Below are 5764 nucleotides of genomic sequence, written 5' to 3'. Positions count from 1 at the left end.
GCCATATATACACAAGGAAGATTTATATGCATAGAGAACAATAAAAATCAATTTTAAGAAAATAAAGGAAACTGGAATGCATCATGTTAAGCAATATAAGCCATACTTAGAAAAAAAGTATCATATATTTCTCTCATATAGAAAACTAGAGGTGGAAATAATCAACATGAAAATAGATGGATGGATAATAAATTTTATCCATTAACATAGATAAAATTGGAGGTACGGAGGAAGGAATGTTGAAGATAGGATTGGGGAAGTATAATTGATCTACATGTATGTACAAATATGCCATAGTGAAAACTTTGTGCATTAATTTTTAAAAATTGTCCTTTTTTAATTTTTAGAAGTTCATTTATTTTTAATTTATCATGTTCATTACTATTGTTACTTTTTCTGTTTGGATTTATATTTCTCTTTGAATACCAGTACCTATTTATACATATTTTTTATGTTTTTTTTTTTTATTGTTGTTGTTTTCTTTTCAGTTATATGTGACAGTAGAATCTATTTTGGTATAATTCAACAAGCACTGACCATCAATAGTTTTAAGCCTATACTGATTGGTGCTAAATATAAATTACTTGAAGCTTTAATAAAAACAGAAGAAAATATTGATTTCTTAAGTATCTAAAATATGCCACATTTATTTTCTTATTTTTCTATTCATTATAATACCAAAATGATTGTGATGGTAATCACACACCCTGCCTTCTATTCATTGAAGGATGTCAAGAGTAAATGATAGACAGATGTGACACATTGTTCTATATATCCAGCATGTACTTCCTCTAAACATTCCTATGTTTGGCCTAATATTCAATTGCTGCTCTTATTAATTTCAATATTTCTTATTTTAAATATCAGCCATATTGACAATCATTCAATCTGGATACTTATCTTTCCCTTCATAAATAAATTCTTTGTATGCATTCCCTTTTCTCAGCTTCATATTCACAAATCTGTGATTTTGGCTTATTTTCTATTTATTTCCTTCCATAAGGACACACCGAAAAATTGTTTATTCCCACCACATTCTATCAGTGTTAATTCTATACATATACCTCACCTGTTGCTTGTTTTCTATTATAATCTTGTAGCCTTATATTTCTTTCTAGGATGTTTGTCTTGATAAAAGATGATATGTTAAAAAAAAGGAAAGAGAATTTTTAAAAACACATTACCTTTGAGTCAGGTGATGTAAAGAAAAGACAATCATTCTTTATTCTGATTGCCTGCACAAGTGTGGTTTCAACTATGTCATTCTTTTTAATGGCAGGGTTACCATTGTCAGGTTAGTTTCCACTGTTTTGTTCCCAGTGTCATATTATACTTCTGACAATAAAAACAAAATAAACAGTATATAAAAATTCTGTAATTTCAAGTCAATAAGCAGCACAAAATCAGGCAGTCTTCAAATAGCTTACCATCCTTCGTGGATTGCCTTGAAGTTTCAGTTAATTTTTCTCCTTCTTCCGGGGTGTTCTAGAAAGAAAAAAAAAGATTAAGGCATAATAAGAACCAAAGTTGACAAAATAATAAATGTTTTCCATGACTGCAGGGTACAACAGAAAGAGCAGAGGTTTCTGAATCATTTTTCTGTATACTCAAACTGAATTCTCTCACTTACTAAGCTGTATATTCTCATGAGGTAAAGATTATGAGTCATGATACAGAGATCTCCAAAATGTCACTCCACTTATATCCAACTGATTGTTACACAAATACTGAAATCCATTATATTATTTTCTTAAACTGAATGATGTAGGATAAAAATGGTAGTCATCTGTATTTAGAGTACTTTTGAAAAAGATTAATAATATGAGAAATTATATGTGATATTTCAATGTTTTATGACTTATATTGGCATGAATTACCTCTTAAGGAGAAAGCTCATAAAACATGAGCTTTTAGAGTTATCTATTAAATAAGATTGATTGGATTCATAAACAGTATAAGTTTTGTCCATCCTATGGAAAAATGTGACACCTTGTTCCTATGTGTCAAATAGCTGAAGATAAACGACTATACAAATTTTGATCCTTCCAAGAAAAAAAAGAAATGATGAAAGCAATCTTGTGGAGATGATATCAATGAATATAAACCACACAGAGCTGCTAAACAGAAACATTAACTCAATAAACAAACCACAGTGACAGAGATGGCACAATGAATAGACACTGAAGAGATGTATTCTGCAAGGAAATATTAAGAATTGGAGTAAGTCATTGTTTTAGAAAGAGATGTATGGTCTTTTTATCCTAGTACCTTCATATAATTAAGTTAACAAAATAATAAGATATAAAACAATAAAATACTTAAAAAAATAGGTGGCACTGCCAATTACATCACCAGGTTTGCTTGACATAGGTAATGAGACAGTGAAATAAGTCATTTTCAAAAAGATAAGCAAGAAGGAAGAAACAAGCAAATTTTCATCTGAAGACCAAATCTAAACTCAAGTTTGGAGCAGGCTTGAAGGATATTCTGGTTCCTACTTTCATATTTATGACATCACTCTAATTTGTTTATTCCTCCTTTATGACATCAATTTGAGATAACTTACTCAAACTTTCACATCCCATATATTAAAAGAGAATGCAAACTTGAAACATATTTTTAAATTCAGTAGACTTAATTACTAGTTATATCATGCACATTATATTACATAGGATGATTAATTATGTAGAAATTTATTTTCTCCACATTTATTCATGTTCAACAATATATATAACACCAGCTTTTAGAAACGGTGCATTTCTCCAGGCCAAATGAGCTCGGTTAAGTTATGAATAATAGCATTCTAAATAGAACAGAGTATGATAGCTCTACACATTATTTTCCCCAAAATAAAAATTACACCATTCTTACTCACATAATTTTAGCTCTTCATGACTAAAATAAAATTCAAGTCATTTCAAAGAAAAAAAAAGAAGTATTTTTCATTTGAAACCTTATTTTAAGTGCTACAGGATATTTGCAAATATATTTCCTAACTTGGAATAATTCACAAAATTTGTAGAGTTTTACAATGAATATTTAAATAAATAAATATAGAAACATCTAAAATTTGAAATTTCAGAATGTGACATAAGTATTTGAATATTGTAAGAAACTATAGAGTGAAAAAAAAATCTGGGAAACTCAAGTATTACCATATAATTATTGAGAGTCTCTGCTTCCAGAACTGGTTATTACTTTGCATAGACCATCTACTCTTTAATTAGATGAAGAGAAAATTTTTAGAAAAGGTTCATTAAATTATTTATTTTTATTTTATATTGATTCTTTTCAGTTATACATCACAGTAGAAGTTATATACTAGGATATAATTATAAAAGCATAGAATATAATTTGGTCTAATTCAGACCCTAGTACTTCCTTCTGTTCTACTGATCTTTCTGCTATTTACTTATACTTTTTTTTAATTAGTGTCATCTTTAGTGGAAAGACTCAGAAATTATAGATATGGAAGCCCTTTTTAATACAAGTGTTAAGATATAGATTCTAGAATTCTGAGTTGCCATAATTCCCAATATTACTTTAGTATAAATACAGAGCAAAGGATAGAAATAGAGGAAAAAAGGTTTCATTAAATGTTATGGTACAAAAATATCCAGGGTTCAAGTCAAAAAAGAAAAGCTACTTGCCATGCAAATTATATATTACAAGCTAAAACCACCAGGAAACTTCTATGATTCTATAAAAATTAATTTAGGCACAAGTGTTGTAAGTCTTGTAAGTACAATTTAAAAGATACAATAATGTAAACTGACCAAAAAAAATCCTTGACTAAAAATCATATTTCCTCTGCAGTTATAAAGCTCTTCCTAATGCAATTTGTCTGTCACTATGTATTTCCCAGCCTATCTTTTCTTCCATCCCTCAAGACCCTCTTGAGAGAACACTGATACAAAAACATTTTTTAAATCAACATAATTCTCTAAAATAGATTCTTCTTAGCAAATTTTCATATAAAACGTCAGAAAAATATATCTAATTTTCCAGCATTAATACATTAAAACACAAAATTCAGAGCAAGAACATACATTTCACAAAAGATCACTTTACCTTAATATGAGCATCATAGATGTCCTCATCCATTGCAAAGCAGGAATCACCTGGATGAGGTTTTTTGGTAGATCTTTAGAGCAATAATGTAAAGCAAAAATAGGTGAATAGTTTTCTTTTTAAAATAAACTCTGTTTAAAGTTTAGGTATAATTTATTAAATGGTGTTTCTTGATTAATATAATTAAAATATGACCTCCATTTTTAAAATAAAAATACTCATATTTACTTCTTTCTGCCTCTACTGCTCCGAAACTATGAAATATTCAATGAGGGTACTCTTAGTTCCAATCCAGAGTGAAGCCAATATATCAGCAAAGAACCTGAGAATAATTTATTCTTGAAAATTGCCTGGCTTGAAGGCTGAACTTAAAACCCAAATAATGGCTGAATTTTTTTTTCTCACCTGAAATGAAACAATCTTCTGATAATCGAAGACAAGGTAGCAAGATGCAGAGTCCCCTCTCTGTAAAATAATAAGCAAGATGGCTTGAAAATGGCAGTCATTGTTCTTCAGCATGGAAATCACCAATAAAAATATCCTATTACTTGCCTTTACCCAAAAATAGTGCAAAGAGCTCCCCGAATCTTTTAAAATTTTTTGAAAGTTAAAAAGTACATATATATATAAATATATATACACAAATATATATATGCATATATATATATATATATATATATATATATATATTCAGAATACAGATATATACATATATGTGTCTATATGTGTGTGTGTGTGTTTGTGTATATATATATTTTAGAATACTTCTGTCAGATGCCTTAAAACATATTATGAAATCAATTTTTCCTAAACAAGTCTCACTTTATTCAGGTCCACATAACTAGCAAGCACTTTAAAATATTTACAGGCACTCAGACACTCAAAGAAAAAGACTGACAGAAAAAGCAGAGTCTTGATATTTGTACCTCTGTTTCCCTGAATATTATCTAAATGAATATTATCTAAATGTCCTCCTTTCTCTGGGAATCCATTATTTGGCCAGCCTGTCAAACACATGATGAAAGACTAGAGGGTACTTTGACTAGTTGCTGAAATTCCTTAAGATTCTGAAATTCTCTGAATTTTTGCTTCTGTGAACAGAAAAAATAATATTCAATTGATAAAATAAAACAAAAACACCAAGAAAACAAAACAGACAATAAAAATAGATATTAAAGAAAAGATTATAGTCATAGAAGAAGGAAAAAAGATTATAAAAAGTCTTTCTAAAATGGATAGGGGAAGTAATTGAAGGATAACTGACAAGAAAATCAGAAAATATAGAAATCAGTTAGAATGTCCTCTAAGGATTAATATAATTAATACTACATTATCTAAACAATGGTATTCTTCACTTCCAGAAAAATAATCTCGCCAGTATTTGCCTGATCTTGTTTATTAGAAAATCATGTGGCCATAGATCTGTGAGATTTTCCATAAAATTTTGATGTATTAAAAAAATGGTTACAAGTGGAACTGTCAAAAATGTCAGGACAAATTTCTTGGACTTTCAGGCTTCACGGGTAAAATGTAAATCAGTTAACACACAACTGCCTTTGAATTTCTGAATTGATGATATAGAATTGATAATACATCTTGGTATCAATCTGTAAAGTGAGGTAATACAATGGATTTTTCAGCTAGGTAAGGCTACAGTCTAACCACAGGCCTGATATTTATTAATTAAGTGAAT

At 29.0% G+C, this 5764-nt stretch overlaps 1 long non-coding RNA gene across 1 annotated transcript; it reads right to left on the bottom strand.

The window, feature by feature from the left end:
* Positions 1–1245: 1245 nt before the first annotated feature.
* Positions 1246–4539, bottom strand: LOC139702180 (uncharacterized). Its single transcript, XR_011704759.1, has 4 exons — positions 4477–4539; positions 4072–4144; positions 1428–1485; positions 1246–1335 (listed from the first exon to the last, which is right to left on the bottom strand). It is a non-coding gene; the product is annotated as an uncharacterized lncRNA (long non-coding RNA).
* Positions 4540–5764: the final 1225 nt, after the last annotated feature.

The sequence above is a fragment of the Marmota flaviventris genome, chromosome 16, assembly GCF_047511675.1.
Source record: "Marmota flaviventris isolate mMarFla1 chromosome 16, mMarFla1.hap1, whole genome shotgun sequence".
In the NCBI taxonomy this organism is placed as follows: domain Eukaryota; kingdom Metazoa; phylum Chordata; class Mammalia; order Rodentia; family Sciuridae; genus Marmota; species Marmota flaviventris.
The sequence above is the reverse complement of the archived record's forward strand: the minus strand, read 5'-3'. Positions and strand labels throughout refer to the sequence as shown.